We start from the raw sequence: 23,097 nt of genomic DNA, 5'->3' as shown, positions 1-23,097 counted from the left end.
GTCAGGGATGTGAGGTTTCAAGGGAAACAAGGGTTGAACCCAGATGCAGTTACTAGGGGAAGCTGGTTCAAATAATGTAATTTATTTAATCAAGGGAAAACCAAAACTCATGGAACTATGAAGAAACAATCACTAGGGGAAATGGGTATAAGACAGGGAACATTGAAGACAATGAACTTGTAGACAATGACAACTCTAGAAAAACACTTACATGGACTGTGGCATGGCTAATGACTTAGACAAGACTAGAAACAAACTTAAATGGACGGTGGGAAGGCTAGGGAACATAGACAATACTAAAGACACTGACAAACATTTGCAAGAATGCAGCAAAGAAAGGAACAAAGACAAACCAAGGAAACACTGGCATAGGGTAAAGGCAAGGTTTCAAGGGACAACAAGGGTAACGCAGACAATGACCTGACAAAGACTGGGGGGAAGACACAGACTTAAATACGCAAGAAAGGACAACTAATGACACACAGGTGAAACAGATCAGACAATCACAAAGGCGGGAAAACACAGGAAGTAAAGCAAACAAAGAAACATAACTTGAACCTTCAAAATAAAACAGGATGTGACAAAAACAGACTATGACAACACACAAGGAGAATCTTTAACAAAAAACAGGCGTGCAAAGCACGGATCATGACATAAACAGGGACTGCATACAACTGTAACAGGCATGTTAACAGGCAATACATCAAACTTTGAGGCAACAGATAAAACCTGAAGCTGAGTAAAACCATTGCTTAATACACACTGCATTATGGATAATGACTGTATAAACTGTGAAGCATAGGTATAAAAACAACAACCTGCAGAAATTAGCTCATTACATTTGTGGAAACAAGCAGTCCTTGCATCATCTCCAACCCCATTATCCTCTGCACAGCTTTCATGACTCACACGGACTGGTGGAACCCTGGTGGAAGTGGAAGCTTCTCTTTGGACTCGAGGCCCTTCCTGTTCCCATATGAAAGCTTGCAGATTGGCCAGATGTCCCCACAACAGAGACACTCTTAGGCTAGCAGTTATGTGTGCACTAATCATTTTACTTCGGCCTGCTTTGAGGGCCAATACAAAGCAGGATTCACTTCACAACAGAAGCTCAAGGATGGATCGATACCAGTGTCGAACTTAGAACCTTCACCTTTTGCTATTTTTATGTTGCCATACTTGTCATTCTTCTTCTTAGTGTAGCCTTTCAGGAGAAACACAAGGGCTTCAATAAACATGCCACAACAACCAGTGTGGGTCATGCGCATGTCATTTATTTGATTAAAATTTGTGCTGTGTGACACTCAAGTTAGACCTAAAAACATGGTAGACCCACAATTAAAATCATCAAAATACAAATACCTCAGGGCGCAAGCAATTAAAATACTAACATAACTATAAAGCAATGTTAAAAGCCCACCCTACCAGAGCCAGAGGGAATCAAGTAGTCACAGCCCCAGTGAGCACACACAGTTTGAAGACTGCTGCTGCAGTCACACCTGCTGCTGTTGTGCCCTTCAACAAGGGGAATAATGGTGAGAGAGAAACACGTAAAATCAAACGAAGCAGCTCTTTCGCTCACTCTCTAGTTATAAATTATTTGATATCATAGAAACAAAACTCATTCAATCACATTCAATATCAGGATGGCATATCCTCGCAAAATACGTTTTTAACACTTTCAAATTATCCACAATGTCTTTTTTAACTAAATTATATAACCAATGAACAATGAAGTGTTTTTAACTTATTGTCTTAATTATTCAAATCACCTTTAACTTATGAAATGTCACATCCAATCTTTTAAACTGCCACACAGTCTCCATGAGCTAGCTTATAAGCAACGAAAATTAGCAAGAAACTCTTTAACTCTTAAAACATAATTTTTCTGTCACATACAGTATCACAAGACACACATAAAAGCATTGGTAAAACGTCCTCATGTTTACAGTGCTTTGTGTACGTTAATTACCTTCAACAAGGGGAATAATGGTGAGAGAGAAACACGTAAAATCAAACGAAGCAACTCTTTCGCTCACTCTTTAGTAATGAATGAAGAAGCAGAGCGCGATTCCCTCTACCGGAGCCCAGAGGCATTGCCAACAGATCACAGAGCAATCAAGCCACTCTGCACTCTTCTCCGTGCTCGTCTGTGTGTTTTGCCAGCTGTATGTCTTAAAGATCACTAATTTTATAGGTGACTAATGAACAGGAAGTATTAACTGTAATGAAGATGAACAAAATGAACCTTATTTTAATCAAAACATTTTACCTGGGGTTGAATTATTCCAAGATGAATTGCTTTGTCCTGTCAAACAACAACCTGTCACACTGCCAATCAGCCCCTCCTGTCCCTCCTGATTGGTCTCTAGCCACTGTTCTCTGCAGGGTCCTTGTGACCTACTGCTACATTAGCTTGTTGAATTTGATGTCAGCATGTTCTGCAGAAATGTTGGAGTGTTTCATATTGAGAGACAGTCAAGAGAAGCTGTGAATGTCAGTGTGTGTGTATGCGTGTCTGTCAGTGCTGGGTCATTACTTTCTTTACATTTCTCATTAGCCTGGTGGCAGTGACTTTTTTCTGAATCAATTAGCTTTTCAACAGCTCAGCTCTTTTAATGATCAAGTAGCGTGGTAGCATCCACACAAGCTACATTTTCCCAACAATTTTCTGAAGCTGAAGCGCAGCAGAGCTTTCGGCTGCAGTCTGAAATAATAACTGTGAGGATCAATATGTGAGGGGACAGACACACTTCCATATGACAGTGAAGTCATGTACTCTCTGCTGCAGAGGAATACAGACACGGGAGTGTACTTGATGGTAATATGGCAGAAGGTTAGGGTTGAGCTGAGTTTGTAAAAAATTTTGAGTTGTGAACAGTTTGTCCTGCAAATGTGCCCAAATCTAAATTGAGCATACCCATGCAAGCATATGTGCATACACACATGTAAAATACCCTGATTCTTATTTCTCTCCTTTACCATCGTGATTTCAAGGAGGAGGAGTTGGGTTCCAGAACCCAGACTGTGCGTGGAGGTGAGCCCGACTATCCCTAGCCGGTACCGCTCAACCTCCCGCACTAGCTCGGGCTCCTTCCCCCCCAGCGAGGTGACATTCCATGTCCCCATTGCCAGATTCTGAGTCCAGGGATTGGGCTGTCGGGGCCCCCGCCCATGACTGCTACCCAAATCCCACCGCATCGGCCCCTTTCTGATCCCTCCTGCGGGTGATGGGCCTACTGGAGGGCGGGCCCACGTCGCTCCTTCGGGCTTTGCCCGGCCGGGCCCCGTGAGCAAAGGCCCGGCCACCAGGCGCTCGCCTGCGAGCCGCAACCCCAGGCCTGGCTCCAGGGTGGGGCCCGGTAACGCCAATCTGGGCGACGTAATGGTCCTTGTTTTATTCATTTTCATAGGGGCTGTGGAACCGCTCTTCATCTGACCCATCACCTCGGACCTGTTTGCCTTGGGAGACCCTACCAGGGGCAATAAGCCCCAGACAACATAGCTCCTAGGATCATCTGAGTACTCAAACCCCTCCACCACAATAAGGTGGCGGTTCAAGGAGGGGCCGTATGTCTTGGACACTCGGGTGAAGAGAGGGGCTGAGCTGTCAACTGATCACCACCTGGTGTTGAGTTGGATCCGCTGGCAGAGGAGAAAGCTGGACAGACTTGGCAGGCCCAAACGGGTAGTGAGGGTCTGTTGGGAACGTCTGGCGGAACCCTCTGTCAGAGAGGTTTTCAACTCGCACCTCCGGGAGAGCTTTGACCAAATCCAGAGGGAGGTTGGAGACATTGAGTCCAAATGGACCATGTTCTCCACCTCCATTGTTGACGCAGCTGTTCGGAGCTGTGGCCGTAAGGTTTCTGGTGCCTGTCGTGGCGGCAATCCCCGAACCCGGTGGTGGACACCGGAAGTAAGGGATGCCATCAAGCTGAAGAAGGAGTCCTATCGAGCATGGTTGGTTCGTGGGACTCCTGAGGCAGCTGACGGGTACCGGCAGGCCAAGCGTGCTGCGGCACAGGCAGTTGTTGAAGCAAAAACTTGGGTCACCGAGGTAGTTCGGAAGCTCCTCGGTGCCAAGTCACCGGGGGTGGATGAGATCCGCCCTGAGTACCTCAAGTCTGTGGATGTTGTTGGGCTGTCTTGGTTGACACGCCTTTGCAACATCGCGTGGCAGTTGGGGACAGTGCCCCTGGACTGGCAGACCGGGGTGGTGGTCCCTCTATTCAAAAAGGGGGACCGGAGGGTGTGCTCCAACTACAGGGGGATCACACTCCTCAGCCTCCCTGGTAAAGTCTATTCCAGGGTACTGGAGAGGAGAATTCGGCCGATAGTCGAACCTCAGATTCGGGAGGAACAATGCGGTTTTCGTCCTGGCCGTGGAACACTGGACCACCTCTACACCCTCCGCAGGATGCTCGAGGGTTCATGGGAGTTTGCCCAACCAGTCCACATGTGTTTTGTGGACTTGGAGAAGGCATTCGACCGTGTCCCTCGTGGCATTCTGTGGGAGGTGCTTCGGGAGTATGGAGTCCGGGGCCCTTTGCTACGGGCCTTCCGGTCTCTGTATGACCGGAGCAGGAGCTTGGTTCGCATTGCCGGCAGTAAGTCAGACTTGTTCCCAGTGCATGTTGGGCAGGGCTGCCCTTTGTCACCGGTTCTGTTCATTATTTTTATGGACAGAATTTCTAGGCGCACCCAAGGGCCAGAGGGAGTCTGGTTTGGGGACCACAGGATCTCATCTCTGCTTTTTGCGGATGATGTTGTCCTGTTGGCTTCTTTGAACCAGGACCTCCAGCATGTGTTGGGGCGGTTTGCAGCCGAGTGTGAAGCGGCTGGGATGAGAATCAGCACCTCCAAGTCCGAGGCCATGGTTCTCGACCAGAAAAGGGTGGCTTGTCCCCTCTGGGTTGGAAGAGAGCTCCTGCCTCAAGTGGAGGAGTTCAAGTATCTTGGGGTCTCGTTCACGAGTGAGGGAAGGATGGAGCGTGAGATTGACAGGCAGATCAGTGCGGCGGCAGCAGTAAGGCGGTCATTGTACCGGTCCGTCGTGGTGAAGAAGGAGCTGGCAAAGCTCTCGATTTACCGGTCAATCTACGTTCCTACCCTCACCTATGGTCATGAACTTTGGGTCATGACCGAAAGAACGAGATCTCGGATACAAGCGGCTGAAATGAGTTTCCTCCGCAGGGTGGCGGGGTGCTCCCTTAGAGATAGGGTGAGGAGCTCTGTCACTCGGGAGGAGCTCAGAGTAGAGCCACTGCTCCTCCACGTCGAGAGGAGCCAGCTGAGGTGCCTCGGGCATCTTCAACGGGTGCCTCCTGGACGACTTCCTGGGAGGGTGTTCTGGGCATGCCCCACCGGGAAGAGGCCCCGGGGAAGACCCAGGACACACTGGAGGGACTATGTCGCTCGGCTGGCCTGGGAACGCCCCTGGAAGAGCTGGAGGAAGTGTCTGGGGAGAGGAAAGTCTGGGCTTCCCTGCTTAGACTGCTGCCCTCGTGACCCGGCCCCGGATAAGCGGAAGAAAATGGATGGATGGATGGACCATCGTGATTTGAAAATATATCCCACTGAATTAATCAATAATTTTCACAGGGTTTTTTTTGTTTTTTTTTTTTTAAATGAGCTGCAATGGCTGCAGATCCCCTACAATGTAGTCTAGCACAAGCCTGTCTACAGCAGGGGTCACCAGGCACCAGGTCGCCCGCAGCATCCACATCAGTCGCCCGTAAGCCAGTTCTAAAAATAGCACTAATCACAAATTAGCTCTGTCTAAAATGTTATTTTATTGTGTTGCTATTGTAACCCAGGTTAAATAAATAAATCTGCCGTACCATTAATGCACTCCGAACACCTCAACGTCACCTTACGTCAACTTCACGTCACCCGGTCATGTGACTGTAATCCAACCAATCACGTCCTACCGAGCGAAATTTGTAGCAGCTGCGGCGGATCTCCTCTCAGAGTTGCGGGGAGAGCCGGTCAGCAGCTGTGTGCAGGTTCGTACCATCTCGTTTTTACAGACATTCACTCGTTTGTTTTACTCAGCATACTTAGTATGTCGTAATTTTTAGATCCGACTACTGGGGTGCTTGGAGTCCGTGCCGTCGCCGTCGTGTGCGAGGTTTTCAAACGGAACTGGTGAGTGTTTGTTTACGTGTTTGGGATGTTATGCTAGCTTCGCTAGCATCTACCGTTCATGATTTACTCTGATTATGTTGTGTTAAGTAATGCAAGTATTACCTTGTGGGTTGGTGGCTATGTCCACTGCTTGTATTCTGGCTGTAGCACAAGCTGTTCACAGTGAGTTAATTGTCGCAATTTGCTATTGTGTTAGCGTGTGCAAGGTGTATGCTAACCTGAAGTGCTCGTGGTTATAGCTAAGACAGGGAAACTTCGCTAGCACTTGGGATGGTTGAATGAACTGCATTTTCTATGTTTAGTTTATTATTTTCCATTTAATTGTGTACATATAAATGGGTCAGCTGATAGTTAACACAACCATTGTCTTGACACCTTGGTTTGACTGGACCTGTTATCTTGATGCAGGCCAGGTGTCTCCTTTTGGAGCTAAAAGATGGCGAGCTAAGGAACATTCGGCTGGGAGCCAAACAACCTTTGCATCATTACAGCATCACAGCCCTGCTGGCCTGGTAGGAGGCTATCACAGCCTGGCCCCCGCAACACTCACTTGACTGCCACATATCCACTCACATCCCTTTTCCCCTAAATAGACAATATTAACTGACAAATCCCTATGAACACTCACTCACATCCTTGTGGACCCTTGTGGCAGTGTGTAATTTGTGTGCAAGCAGCTTGGATTGTGTTTATTTTCTCGTTATGAATTTTTTGTATGCTGTATGTATTGCATAAGATCCAGAACCAACTGAGCTATATCTAAAGTGCACTTTATAGTAATTTTCAACCGGCTGCCATAACTGCAGTTTGTATATATTTTGGGGTTTTCTATTTTTTTTCCTTCTTATCATTTGTCGTTGTAAATAGTTTGGGTTTTCATTCACTTGCAATACAAGGTACCTGCTAACTTACTGTCTCTAGTGTCCTTATTGATTGCTGACCACCAGCTCCCACAGACGCGTCTAGACTTCTGTTCAGATCTAGCCCATAACATTGGTTAATGTTACCACCGCACTGATATTCAGCTAACGAGTGCAAATACCCGTTACACTATTCTTTTTGAATTACATTTACAGTGATGTAAATTTAAAAACGAATACATAAAACGTCAAAAAAAATGTACATCATAAAAAAAAGTTAAATATACGAACTCTACGAACCGACGTAGTATGGGTCGGAGGTCAGTCTAGTGCGCATAACAAACCAGCTTTGCTGAGATGAGCTCGTGAGCGCTGCAAAGATGAGGAGACGAATGCGTTTTCTACCCACAAAAACATGGCAGAAAAAAGGAAGAAAACTTTTACATTTTCACAGTGAATTGGAGGAAGAGTTCTTTTTTACTAACGTGAAAGAAAACTGTCTGTGTCTCATTTGCGGTGCGACTGTGGCGACGGCTAAGCGGCACAACGTGGAGAGACACTTCAGTACATGTCACAAAAGCTACCATGCTAACTACCCAGTCGATTTTTGTTAAATCTTACATAACTGATAATTTGTACTAACATGGTTCAGAGTTTATGATTTGATAAAAACTGTTAGTGGCTAGTAAAAATTGAAAAAGATTTCCTGCAAAATGTTGTGGAAGTGATCATTTGAAAATGAAACAATTGGATATTGCATATTGAAATGCATCTGTTTCCTACCTTGTTTAATCATTCTGAATAACTATTGCATTACTCAGTGCCCTTGAAGTAGCTCTTAGTTTCAAAAAGGATGGTGACCCCTGGTCTACAGACTGCCTGGTGGGATGCTTGAGCTCGATGTGTCGTTTCATACCCATTGCTGATGTGGCTGATGTTGAGACAATTTTCATTAAAATATCCTGATTCGTGCATTGAACTCATAACTGCATCTGAATTGCACTGTTGCACTGGCCATGCTGACACTCCAGGTGCTGTAAAACATTGATAGATTGAAATAAGGAATATAGATTACATTTACACCACATTACTATATTATAAACACATCCTGATAAAAATGAGCAGTTTTGTGTTCCTTTTTAAAAAACTGTTTTGTCCTGACGTGTCTGTTGTGGTGTTTGTTTCACTGGCGTCCTGTTTTATTGTGAAACCTAACTCTCCTCTTGTTTCAGACCCTTGACTTCCTTTTCCCGCTTGTCTGATTGTTTGCCCCACCAAAGTTCCCTCTAATTTTTCAGGTGTCTGAGCAGACACACAAGCTCCCTGAACACACTGAGGACCACCGTAAGCAACATCAGATGTGTACTGTGACCACACACCAGTATCACGCCTGTTCAAAACCTTGGATCATAGCAAGTTACATGGCTTATTAAAAGAATCAAATTACAGCAGCAATTTTCATTAGTTTACTTTTAATATTATATATTAAAAGTAAGTATATATGTTCTTCTATTTGCACATACTCCGACAGTCATTCCATCTTAAAAGAACCGCATTTCTTTTTTACTTTGGCTTGATGAGTGGATGTGTCGCTGCCCTTTTGTTTCGCCATGACAATGGGTTAGCATTTGCGTCTCTTCACTCCGCTGCACTGTTGTTAGTGTTACCCACCTGAAAGGTAAGTAACAACAGACCAGGATACTCGAGATTCGATAGAGGGAGTGATGAAGAATGAAATGGAACACCAGTTGAGTAAGAGGCAACCACACAGAGGTAAGTTTAGCAACAGCAATGTATTAACACATGAAAATTAAAAATTTGTACAAATATGGCTAGCAGCGTCGCCTCACAGCTAGAAGATCCCCGGTTCGATCCCGCCTGTGTGGAGTTTGCATGTTCTCCCTGGGCAGCGTGGGTTTTCACCGGGTTCTCCGGCTTCCTCCCACAGTCCAAAAACATGCTGAGGTTAATTGATAACTCTAAATTGTCCGTATGAGCGGTGTGCATGGTTGTTTGTCTGTATATGTAGCCCTGTGGTAGGCTGGCGACCTGCCCAGGGTGTCCCCTGCCTTCGCCCGAGAGACGGCTGGGATAGGCTCCAGCCCCCCCGTGACCCTGCAAAGGATTCAGCGGTGTATAGATAATGGATGGCTGGATGTCTCTTGCTTCCAAGAAAGAGAAAAAAAAAAAAGATGGAGGAGAGGGTCCTCGTCACTCCAGCTCTAGTTGATCACACGATTGGCTTGCCATCTCCCAGCCAGGGAGAGAATCCAGAATCCAAGGTCTCCAAAAAACCCAGCCGGGAAAAGAAATTTAATCAACACATGTGAAGTTCCCAGGGTCGTTTTTCCGTGGTCCACCAGACACTCCAGAATCGCTTCAACAGTTCCTCTTCTTCCACAGTATTTCCTCGGTATTTACGATAAGTATTTTTCCAACTTTTTCATCTCTGCGCTCGTCCTGCCAAAAAATTTAATATATTTAACTGTTGTAACACTTTTTCCTCTTTCTCAGGTAGGTAACAGGTAGGTTCTTTTTCCCTTTTTTTCTTTTTTTCAGGTAATAGGGCTAACATGCTTCTCTTTCTTTCAGCAGGTTACATTCTTACAAAACTAACATATTTCTCTTTTTTTTCAACAGGTTACATTAGCTAGCTAACCTGCTGCGTAGCGTAAGTGAACGTATCGTATTATTGGCTGGACACCTGTCGCTCATTGAGTTACATTGCAAAATGGTACAGAAAACAATATTATTGATCTAATTAACTAGATTATATCAGTTCTAAAAATAGATATTAATAAATACGTTTCTGTTGAATTTTATTTTGTGCGCTGCATAGATTTTCTCGTGCGCTGAGAATGTGCAAGAAGTGCGCGATTGCGGCAGCTTAGAGGGAACATTGTGCCCCACCCTGATTGTCTCCACCTGTTCCTTGTTACCTTGTGTATACATTGTCTGCATCGCCCCTGTCCTGTGCCAGATTGTCTTGTGAACTCTGTGATCCTTGCCAGTCCAGCCTTGTTACCTTGCCTTAGCCTTTGAGAGTTTTTTGTTTTGTAGTTTTTGAAGAAAGAGAAATATCCTTTGTGCTTTTTGTTTTTACTTTTGAATATTGACCACTTTGTTACCTTTTGTATGTGAGAGACCTTTTGTTATTAAATCCAGCCTGCAGCCTTTTGTTTTCCTACAGTGGTGTATGAGTCGAGCATTTGAGTCCAGAAACTTGTGTCTGAGCGCTTGTGATAAAAATGTTATGTCCTTAACATTAAGTTTGTCTTAACACTTCATACAGGTGCTTCCTGTTTTAAGATTGATCCACCCTGGTCTATGATTGGACATTTGAGAAGTCACGTGATGTTTGGATCACATGACATCACAGCTTGTGTTAACCCTTATTTTTTTTTACCCTTTCAACTTTGTTTGAGGATGACCTGAACCTACTGGAGATTCAGTGTCATATATTATAGCAATTGCCTCCTAAAGCACAAATTTAAATTGACAAGTTCATTAATATTGACATTAAAAAACTTTAAAAAGGGGTTTTATTATTATTATTATTTGGGAGAGATTTGCCTTTATTAGAAAGTCAAAACAAAACATGGAAGTGAAAGAAGAAAGCGGGAGATTGGGGATGTGCTGGATATGCTGGATTACATGGAACCTGAAACCACTCAGTGACCTGGGGCCTTCATCACAAAGTGAGATCAACTTAGTCTGGCTCTCTTGGGGGTACCTGGCTTCACAGCAATTGAAAATGGGCGTTAATTACGAGCAACATCAGAACCAGGAGTGTTGTGCTTAAAATGAAATGAGATGAAACAGTGATAGCTGCGGGGAAACTTGGTTATAGCAACATCAGAAAGTGAAGGTGAAACATAAACAATATAATCACATAAAGAGAAGAGATAAGATAATAAGCTGCAGAAACACTAGAAACAATTTCCAAATATCAAGCATAAGGCTGGAAGTAGTTGTGGGAATATTATATGTCTTCAGTAGGGTGACTTTTTTTTTTTTACTTTTTCGTGTAATGATGAATAAACTATCATGGATATGTGATGCACATAAAAGATTTAAAAGTAATGTAAGACCAAAGCAGAGAACAGGCTTAGTTTTTATTTCCCACACAAATCAAGTACATAAAGTCACTGGGAATCCTGTCGTGAATCAAAGAAATGTTGTGCCATTAAAATGCAGCATTACTCATCATTGTGTATCTAGTGTCATAAACTCTCTTAGAAGCTGTTTAAAACCAGAGTGGACACGTGTATTGCCTGGAACAGTTTCTTTCAGTAATTTGATTGGTCAGTAGTCAGGCTGTTGGCAGATTTTGATCTGATCCTCAGAAGTTCACCAGCTCTGGATCAGGTTAGCCATGCATTATAGGCTACCATGGTGATCTACCCTAGTTAAAAATGAGCTAGCTTTATGATGCTGGAAAACCTGAGTTGAATCCAAAGACAGCGGGCTACCACACCAACCTCGTGTCAAGGAACAGGCCTTTGACCAGCCCTGCTACTGTACTTGTTTTTCCTTCTTTATTTAGTATATCAATGAGTAAAATGTGGTATATCACTGCCAATTATTTCTCCTTCTCTTATGGATGATATATTTTGTATTTAAATAAACGATCAAGGATATGGATACCAGTCATTTGTCTCAACTTTCAATCCAACAACGCAGCCAACTGTGCACCGCTCTTGTACCAAAATGCTGAGGACGTTTAATTATTTTTGATGTAGGTTATTTAGGTAGAATAAATATGATAGACTAAATTGTGACAACACGCTGTATAGTTCAGCCATCCCTGGCATTTGCAAGAGAAGTGCCTGACTTTATTCACTTGGACTATGTCTGAAAGGTTGTTGGAGCTTAAGAGATGTTTGTCAACACGTGTCGATGAGTAAAATTTAACCTTGTTTATTGTATCTACGTCGTACATGAAAAGCTTTGTCTCCCTTCCAGAGCCATCTCACCAGTTCATTTCTCGGCTGAGTGGATGAGTAGCTGCTCAGGCACACAGGATGTGGACTCAGGCAGAACGGGGTATGGCACGGTCCAAGGCCACCTGGTGAAATTTACTTACTGGTGTGGCCAGACGTGGGCATGTAAAACAAGGAGGTGGGGCGAAACATGTCTTCCACATGACTAGGCAGTGAGTTTCTGTGCCTTAAAGGTCCTCTGTAGGTGGATGCTAACACACAGGTATATAGTGCAATGCACCAGCAATGACAGGGAAGAAGATGCAAGTAAACAATGCTCAAAATAAAATATGAACAAAAATAAAATAAGAAATCTGTTTTGTTTTACGAGGAAGGAAACACATTCAACACATTTGCTAGAGCTCAAGGATACACACAGTGTGTTTTGGTGAGTAACAATGAATGTAAACACACAAACAATTTGTGTCCAAAGTCCACAGGGCGAAACAACCAGGTGGGCAAACATTCAAAACGGGAGGCAGGACAACAGCACAAAAGAGCTGAAGGGCTACGATGGCAGGTTTACACACTGGGGAGTCCATGAGAGCGAGTGCTGCTGATGGGTGTGGAGATCAGCTGATGGTGGAAAGAACAGGGAGGTAATAACAGGCATGCTCAGGTACTCAGCTGGCAACAGTCAAAGACTAAAGGTTCAATCCCTTAATGTACCAAGCTCAATAACAAATCACCAGCTGATTTCAGTGGCAAAATATGGAGCATTTTCCGAACATTAGTTTTATTTTGATTGGAGAGGACAAAACACTTGACGTGTTGCTGGAGAATGACATGTCCCCAGCAAAAAAAGAAAGGAAAAGTAAAGAACAATGCTGGACCGACAGGAGAAGCGATATTACGGCACAAAAGACTTGAGGAGATTGACCAGATTGAAGCCGACAGACATGAAAAAAACACCAAGAGAAACACAGCATGGACGATCGGTCTGCTAAAAGACTGCTGAGTGGAGACAAAACTGGAGACGGATTTTTAATGCATGACGCTGAACGCAGAAATCAGCTGCTGCAGGACTTTTATCAATCAGTACAAAATAATAGCGGTAAACCAAACTCTGTCTCCAGCTGCGTCTCTCTCAGGTCTGGGATATCCCATCACTTCTCCATATTTGACATGATTTCTCTGAATAACTGTAAAGAAATAAGTTATCCTGCCTGCGAGCGCTTCGCATCGGGCTTCTATGTCATCCCGTCAGGGTTTATTTCTCCACAGGAACCTGCTCACTATACATCATGCCTTACGTGTAGTCTGCAGTGTGTGCATACAGTCATTGGTATTTGGAGATTAGAGAGCAGGAGGAACAGGCACTCAATATAGGACTAACTGCTTAACTTTCAGCCCATGGGTAATAATGAGGGAACACAGGTATGTTTTCAAAACCCAAGATAATTAAAGAAATATTACATTGTGGTTCATTATCTGAAGGAACAAACCCTTCAGGACTCATGTGCATCTATATACATACTGTGCCATGCAGTTGTTGTTGTTGCCGAGAGACGAGCTATCAGATTTGTTGAATTAGCTTCACTATGGACAGTTCCATCTTTTTTCACTTCCAGAGAGACAACGTGGACAGGCCGACTGCCAGATCTCATTAAGCTCCCGGATATTCAGACAGACAGGCTGGGAGAAGCATCAGATCCTCTCAGATTTCATTTGTTTGGTTCAATCACGGCAGGCTGATCTCTTGTAGACGTCGGATGAAACACGAGAGAGATGCTTCATTCACTTGCGTTGACAGTAACTCATTTCTAACTCAGACAATATGGGTCTCCGTTTGTATGCTATTGTGATCAAATGCAATAAATAAAAGGAAAAGTGATAATAGCTCTCAGTTAGCCTGCATTTACATATGTTAAGTAGTACAAATGCATCATCTGAGGTCTTAAACCTGTATTTACATCTGTTAACAGCTGAAATAGCATCTTTTACCTGCTGTTCTAAACCCAAAATAGGATCAATGATGTTGGCTGCGTTGGGACTGATTTTTTCAGATTTAAAGTACCTCAAACACGCTGAACAGATGTTATTTGTAATCCAAAAGTGTTTGATCATTAAACTTGTAAACAGAGCTCCGATCAAGTCCGTCGTGTGTTTTTCTGCACAAGAAGCTCTTTGAGAAGAAGCCGGGCCTTGAAGAAGGCAGAGACAGCGTGCTGATTATAATTGCCTTACCTGAGGGTAGCATCCAGTGGACCGACTCAAGCGATGCAGAAACTCAGCAAATGCCAATTAAATTCAACACAGACGATGAACAAAGCTTTCGCTGTGTGTGTTGTCAGGAGCAGAACAAAAGAGTGATTAAAACTTCTTGTTAAGTTGAAAAGTGTGACTCATCTGCCTCAAAGCAGAGCAAATTTTGGATATGTAATAAGTGGCGAGGGAGTTTCAGCTAATAACTTCATTGTTTTCATCTGTCTTAAAAGTATAACCCAACATGAATTTGCTGTAATGCCGTTCAGCACAAATGTTTGTGCCTCCTCGAGTGGCAGCAGGCCCAGAAATTGAGTCTTCAAAACAAAGACAGCCTTTATGTCAAAGTAGGCCAGGTTTACACAACCTTTCATATCAGACTTTTTGAGCACACGTGGCACAGAGCAGATTTGTATTAAGCTCTGAAAGAGGAAAAGCACGCAGAACCTGACATTTTCAGGTGTGTTTTGGGCCACATTAAAGGGGAACTGCACACAGAATTTGCACATAAAGGTCAGTTTACCTGTCATGGGAAGTGCCGAGCAGCCTGTAAAAACAACTGCACAATGTCAAGAAGAATGCACATGCCAAGTTTCCGCAGTCCAGGGAACGTTGAGGTGCTCTTGTAGTTGAAGAAATTAAACCACAGACATCACAGCATGGCTCACCAGCTGCCAACTGGTTAGACATGAGCCGCGTCTCTGGGGTCTGTGTCAGGAGGATGAATCATTTTTGGATTTCCAAATTGAAGTTTCTCCAGAAGTTGCCAGTCTTGGCTGAACTAAGGCTGACACTACAAACCTGACTGCTGGATCAACTTTACCATGAGCACCTGGTGTGTATATTCTAAATGCTGTTTACCGAGCAGCGAATACAGATGCTGTTATTCCAGTCTTGATGTCCGGATTTGATTTGTTTGTGGGTAAAAGCTGTTGTCTTTCTTTCTGTGGTTGTGAACTGGCTTGAACTGAACTGTTTTGCAGTTGTGGGATGCGCCCACTCATGTCCACACTGATGTGGCTTTGCTTGCCTTATTCAGTACACCTGCTGAAATTGAATTGAGTTGTGGTCTATTTATTTTTGTAGTGCTGATTTTGGTGACGTATGTTTCATTGTTTCTTCCTATTTGCTGTATTATTTTGTATGGATGACAGAGCTATGCTCTGTCTATTTTTATTATTTGTTAGACGTGACTCTTCATTTAGAGTGCATTAAAAATGAATATATGGTGGTTATTTCATACTTGAAACCCCATGTTTGATTGAAAATAGCACATTGACAACATCAAATGTTGAAACTGAGTAATTTCATTATTTTTTTGAAAATTATATCTTCATTTAGAATTTGATGCCAGCAGCACATTTCAAAAAAAGCTGCGTCAGAGTCATGGTTCCCGCTCTGCTGCATCACCACTTCTTTTACCAATGCTCTGTAAGCATTTGGGAACTGAGGAGATCAACTGCTGTCATTTTGAAAGTTGAGGTTCAGGGTCTCCTTTGTCGTATTTTCCATTTCATAATGAGCCAAACATTTTCAGTGGGTGAGAAGTCGGGACTGCAGGCAGGTCAGTTTAGCAGCTGGACTATTTTAATGCACAGCCATGCTGTTGGAGGCCTTCCCTGAAAATGATGTTGTCTACTTGGCAGCATATGTTGCTCCAAAGCCTGAATAAAAGGTTTAGCATTAATGGACCCTCCACAAATGTCCATTCTCTGAATCTTTTAGTGACATTATGTTCTGTAGACAATGAAAGCCCTAAATTCTTTGCAGTTTTACATTAAGAAGCATTCTCCTTGAATTGTTGCTCTGTTTGCCAGTCTGTCACAGAGTGGTGAACCCCTCCCCATCTTTGCATCACAAAGACTCCACCTCTCTGGATGCTTTTTATAGACCCAGTCCTGTTATTCACCTGTTGCCAGTTAACCTCATTCATTATGAGGTGTTCCACCAGCTGCTTTCTTTCAGCAGTTCACAACTTTTTCAGTCTTTTGTTGCCACCGTCTCAACTTTTTTGAAATGTGTTGCTGTTTACATTCAGTACATACAGTCATCCCATGAAAACGTGTGTTTTTTGACAAATTTAAACATACGGATATTTAATATTTATTTTAACAAAACTGAGAGATTCAAGTAATATAACTAAACAAGTAAAACTGAAGAAAATATTTTTCAAACCTTCTGTAAAATGTAATAAAATAAAAATGCAATTTCCGTTGAGGAATAAATTGGGACACCCCCACACTTTTTCCCTCTTAAATTGGCTGAAATCACACATCAGGTGCACATGATTACAACATTGTCACTCAGTAATTTGAAGGACCTTCCTGCTCAAGCCTCATTTGCTGATCAACAAGTGCTAGAGCTACCATTGCATAGTAAACATAAACCATAAAACACACACACACACACACATATATACAATTCCAGCTAAATCAGTATATTAGCATGCAAGTGTCACTGTGCCTAAGAACAGACTTTATTTTGAAGATCTTTGATGTGTGACTCCGTTACAGAAGGTAGCTTCATCTCAAACTCAAAAATATGAAGGGTGTGACCTTGGTATTTTCAGTGGTAGCTACAGCCCTCTGGACTCCGGATTGATTGGCAACAGCTGTGACAAAAACCTGACAAGCCGCTGACTCTGTTCAATGAACAAGCCTATTGTGAATCTTCACACTTCTAAATAAAAGGATATACTGATGTGTAGATATGTGTAACTTTCCCATTCACATCTTCAGCTTCCAACAACCCAGTGCTCTGCGCTATAGGTGCACCAACATTACGTAACTGTTCTATTTGTGAAACACTGCTAAAGTACACAGCAATTACCCAACTGTTGTGCTGCTCGCGACAATGGCCCTGGGACAGCGGCAGCACAGCTAGATCAAACAGTTGTGCTAAATTAAAGAGCGGGTTATCAGACCAGGCAGGAGTGTTTGATGTGCAGAGATGAGATGCATTATTATGGTAAATAAGCTTCCCTTATCAAGCTATTCCTACAGGGCCCTCTGGCTGAGCAGCCCACAGTAGTGTGTGCCCTTGGTCAGACAAATACATGCATGTACACACACACACACACACACACACACACACACAGCAGGAGCAGTGGCAGCAGACAGCATAAATACATTCTTTACACTCCACTCCAAACAGCCGCCTGCTCCCCAAATGTCACTCAGACTCTGGCATAATTTGTTTCTAATCATTGGCAAAGAGTGCGAAAATGTCACCCTTTTCCAAGGAGGATGAATTTCGATTGATTTCCAATTAGCACTAAAACAAAGTGCAAGTGCTTTTTTGTGTGTCTGCATTTGTGAGTGAGTCTTATATTGGTGTGGTAGTTAAGATCAGAGAAAACATAATGCAGCATTGCAACCCCCGAAGGCACAGAAACAGACCCTGAAGTCCGTAGGCGGAGCATCACAAAGCACACTGCTCTGAATTTTTACAGCTCTTATCCTGCATTTATGGCACTGAAATACATAACTGGAGCCGTCACATGCTGGAAAACAACTAAACAGCACGAATCCTAATTGGCTCTACAGGAAGCAACATGTGTAAACAAAACAAGAGAACATCTAAAATAAAGAATATTTTCATCAGCTGAATTATTAAAGGCAGAGGGATGGGCTAGAATGAAGACTTCAAATCTTGCAACAGATGACACTTTAAATTTCAGCTTACTCATTTGAGCTTATTGTTGATCTCATCTCTTTTATAATGAGTATTTACAGAGAGGAGAATACTCTCATATTGCTATGAGTGTATTAAAACCTTCTAAATAGAAACTGTAGTGATTTGTGGTTGCCAGGAGCAGTTAACAACATCTTACAGCCTGCTTACATCAACCTGTACGGCTGTGTCAATCATATGAACACATCGGCACCTGTTCCTAACCTGAGCTCGTCAGCAGATTCGCTCTGTGTATCTACAGTACATGAAATACATTAAAGTTGGTTTCCAGCAGTGAGCACACTTTTGCAGTCAGGGCCCCAAGGCTTTGGAATAGCTGACTTGAGAGATCTCGGGTGAGGTAGCTCTGTAACCAAAGAAAACACGAGCAAATGAACAGAACATCTCTGACGGCACATTCTCAGCATTTAGAAGAAGAAGTGCAGAAGTTGCGCTAGTGGCACAGAACAGAAAGCAACGGTGAAGGTGATTACTGTTGACCTCCCAGTTAAATAATGCTACATCATATCCAAATCTTGTTTACACAAAATTTAAAACCAACATTGTTACTTCATACCCATGGAGTGAATTTAACTATTTGTATTTTTTCTGTCTATTTTCATGTTGTGTGTGTTTGTCAGTTGCAGTGCACTGAGCCATTCAGGGCCACCGTACAATCTGAAGAGAACTGAAAGCAGATGAAGGCTGTGCAGCTGCGCCAGGAGCTCTGTGTGGGTGCAGAGATTAATCAGCACTAATGGTGGGCTAACAGCAACTTTTCTCATATTGTGGAATATTCGCATTACATGATTCAACACAGCCATGGGCTGTATGGATGCCTGATATACTGAAACAAAACAAAATGTACCGTCCACATCAGCTCAGTCCTCCGAGAGAAAATAAAAATAGAAAAAAAAGCATAGACAGAAAATGCATCATTCGTGGAGGAGGATTTGAAGAGATGAAGCGGTTTAATATCCTTCTCATCAGGATGTTCTGTCCGTGACAATGCGACTGTGTGACAGAAATTCACCTGCTACCTGCGTGTTCACCTGTTCGAATCCGGAGCATGCTGCTGATGACAAAGGTTGCTCTGCTCTCAGTCCTAGAAAGAAAAAAAATCCAGCCGCATACAAATTGCGTAAATTGAGTAATTATTTGTGGTTGAGAGTTGATGTGTGCTTCACCGATTGAACTGGGCGACACTGGTGGCAAGAACAGCCACGGCAAATAATAAATGAAGACTCAAGAGAAAGAAAACATATCAGCATATTAAAATCATTTATTGTGCTCCAGAAGAGTAATTACTATTTAACCAGAACAAAAAGACAAGTGACAAATAATCTACATTACAAATGCCAGACCAGTTCACGTAGTGCCCCCTGTTTCACGTGGCATTCAAAGAACAAATCCACCTTTAGTTTTCAGACTGCTAGCAAAAACCTCTCAGGATGAATCTGAGAGTTGGGTTGTTGTTGTTTCTGCTGCGATTTGAGGTTAGAAAATGGCACGTTGCGTTACATTCATTCTCAGTGCTTGTTCCTCCCCTCCCTGTCTGTCCCGCACTCTACAGCACAGGCTGACTGTCGACCACAGTCCGGGCAGATTTACACTGGAACAAAAGTGAAACATCCCCCTAGAACAGGGTTTCTTAAGTGTCCTCAGCCCCAAACTGTGTGGATTCATAGTCATCCTGCTAACCTGCTCATTAAAACATATTCAACAGAAATGACTGAAGAAATGCTACCTGGATAGGCCTGGAGCTCCCCTCTTTGAATGATGGACACACAGTTTTATAGGAAGGTGACAGTGGATGGAATCATTCTCAACTCTGGGGCTTTCTCAGGCTTTTATCTTACATCTGCCCTTTGGATGTGAACACTTGTTTCAGAGTGCGTGCTCTTACAAGCACACAGTCAATAAATCCAAATCTGGTCTTATTCAGGACAAGCCAGGAGTCAAATGACACATAAACACAATATTAAAAATCTTAACACAGAAGCAGAAGTTAGGCACATTGCAGAAATAAACACGGATGGATAAGATGTGCAAAAGCCTCAGTTATTGATGACAGAGTATAGTTTGAACTGAAAAATGAACCATATCAGCATATCAATTCCCATGTAAATGCACTCAGTAAGGGCTGACATATCTTTGAAGGGCATGCCCTAAAATGTACACCTATGCCCTTGGTTCTGTGTCTTAAGTTTCACCAGACGCACATAGAACTGCTGTCCTGCTGCATGCTGCACCCAGTCAGTGTCCTCACCGTGACCGCAGAGTCTGAGGAAATGTTTGGTTCACGACTGAATTCATGTTTGTTGGACCACGAAAATTCAGAGACTGAATCTGAAAAAGGTATTTAAAAAGCAGGTGTATATTTATGTTTTTATGGTCCAGTGAACTTAAATAAAAAGTAAAAAAAAAAAAGTCAGCATGTGCCCCGTTAACATGGCCACAGCATATAAACAGTATAAAAGATGCAATTACATTTCAGCTCCGTTTCATATTTTATTTGCTTATTTAACTATCCAGTCTTGTTTTATTGGTATTAGTTCCTCGTTTAAAGGTCTAATGTTTCCTATATTACAGAGTGGGTGGGTGAGCTGTCCTGCCTTTCAATTTCACCCAGCTGGGTTTCACTGGAGAATTTTAGCGACCCGTGGTGGTGAAAATGCTAATCCAAGACGTCCATTTTGACAAGGAGAACGTCCTGGACAAACACGGAATACCTGCTGAACACTTGCTCATGGCTAAGCCTAAAAACCATTTTCCATCTTTCCAAGTTCATTCTTTCATGTGCAATTCCACGTTGCACCCTCTGCGTTTGCCAATTTTTGTTTTCCAATTAAAGTCTTTCATATTCTCACGTAAATCCTTGTAAATTTCTCCAAAAAGTCCAATGGACAGGTTCTAAAGTAATCAGACCAAAAATTATATTTAGGACTTCTGTTCATGGTGACCAACAAATAACTTGAGACTCATATTTTGATGTGTTCTGTTCTGTCGCCATAAGCAGACATTCAGGGTAAATCAACGTTTCCTTCCACAACGCTTCAGTGGCACTCTGGGATGATACATGTAGAGAGTAACAAATGGGGGCTAGACAGGCTACAAATAAAAGAAAAAAAACTATATCTTGACATGAGAGACATGTTTGTAATGTGAATGACAATTTTACTGTCTGCTCTTATACTTCAACATGGTTTAAAATTGATAAAATTTCAACTTCATTATAAACTGCTGTAAGCCCTAGTCTAGCCCTTACTGGAAATAATATGTTGTAATTTACTGTAAGTGTGAGCTGAGGTTTTTATAATGTAAGCTACATCAACAATAAAGATACCCTGTGGAGGTTTTTTTTTTTTTTTTTTAAACCACTAGTGGTGCTGTGGGAGCGATGTTTTAATGAGAAAGTCGTGCTCTACCAGCACGTGCACACAAACACACTTGCACATCAAGAGCATCGGTGACGTAATGTACATGTCTGATTAATGTAATGTACATTGCTGCACATTGACAGCTGGGGAGGGTAATGCACAATAAAAAAAAAAAAAAAAAAAACAGCAACGTACCAACTATAGAGGAGAGGGCGAAAGAAAAAAAAAAACAATGCAAGTTTCCAAAGATTCACAAAAAACTGCTTTGCAAATGTTTTAAGAGGTAGGAAATGCATTTGATATGTTTTAGCCACGTAACTTTTATAACACTGTAGAAACCAAATAATGAAAACTTCACAGGGCAGCTTCAATATCCAACAAGAAGACAGAAACAGCTGACCAGACTCTAAGCCTGCAGACATGGCAACAAGTAGCAGTCTATAGCTTGTTAACATAAAACTAGTGAGAATTAATGTTGAAGTAGTTGAAATAATCTTGTTTTGAAGAGCAGACGTCTAAATGGCTCTGTCAGAAGCCATGTTTGTCCATACTCATTTCAGGGGCTGTCAAGAGGTTCAAATGCACATACATACTGTAGTATGTGGTATATGTATCTAGTTTGTTTGTATTCTAGTTTGGCTGTGACTCTAGTACTCCACTATGCAATTAATCAAATAGCATAGCATCTATTGATTTGTTTTTTTTTCATTCAGTCTCATTAAAGGTGCTGAGTTGCCTCTCTGCAGACAGCGAGCGCTTGCTCCCAGGCTCTCCTCTTCCTGCTACAGTGTATTCAACACGTGTTTCACATCTTCTCAATCACCAGGGATGCAGCGGCTAGCTGGTGCTTCAATCAGTCATGCTTAGGTCTACTGTAGCTGACTCTCAATTTGTGCAGCAAGCTCGCGATTTAATCAATCTCCCAGCACACGTTCTCTTTTTCTGGCCCGCTTATGTCAGTTTTCAGAGATGTAAGTTACGCTGTCATTAGCTTTCTCAGCCTGTTCAGCAAGTGCTTCTTTTCAGGGGTGTGAAGGTCATTTTACTTTCAAAAGTTGCAGTTTTTTTTTCTCACAAATAATACTGTTTCAATTTGCTTCGGTAATCACGCCTCTCCTCTGACAGTTGTTGGGCATGATAAAGCTATTTAATGCATTTCCTCACTTATATAACCCTTCATTCATGAGTCATTGCAGCGCCGCCTCTCCTACACCTTTTTAGTTCGTCCATCTAGTTTTACATCCTCAGGCAGTGCTGCAGGACTGCTTTGTGTGTATTAGAAGACGAGGACTGCTCTGTTTGTATGTAGTCACCGCACAGGCTAAATCTAAAACTCAATGCACACAGCTCACGAAAGCTTCCAGCATGTATCACCTATCGACAATCACACAACTGAATGAATGCAAGTTATTAATTAGCATTCATCCACAGCTGTCAGCTACTTAGCAGGGCCCTGCAATTGCTTGACTATTTACCCATCAGTGCAATTACATGTTTAATTCAATGGGTGGCCCTTGTTTTGCCCCTATGTCATTTCTCTGGAAAGCGGTGGCTGAATTGGGCAGGTGCTGTCTAATGTGCTACCCCAGTCCCTGTGGTATCTTAACGGATGGTACTAACTGTCACAGCAGTGTTCTACTGATTTGATGATGTCGGCCAATTTATTTTTCACTACAGTAAAAATATTAATTGCTATAAACCTACATTGCAAAGGCTGACCAGACCTGACAATGGAATGAATTAATTCTTTTCAAAAGCTACAACACGTTTGCAATCCTAGAGTCCAAAAGTGAAAAGGTTCATGGTTTAGTCACCTCGTAGTACAATATGACGAAAACACAGGTGTGCTGT

The sequence above is a fragment of the Chelmon rostratus genome, chromosome 4 (assembly GCF_017976325.1).
Source record: "Chelmon rostratus isolate fCheRos1 chromosome 4, fCheRos1.pri, whole genome shotgun sequence".
In the NCBI taxonomy this organism is placed as follows: domain Eukaryota; kingdom Metazoa; phylum Chordata; class Actinopteri; order Chaetodontiformes; family Chaetodontidae; genus Chelmon; species Chelmon rostratus.
This window is presented reverse-complemented; position numbering follows the sequence as displayed.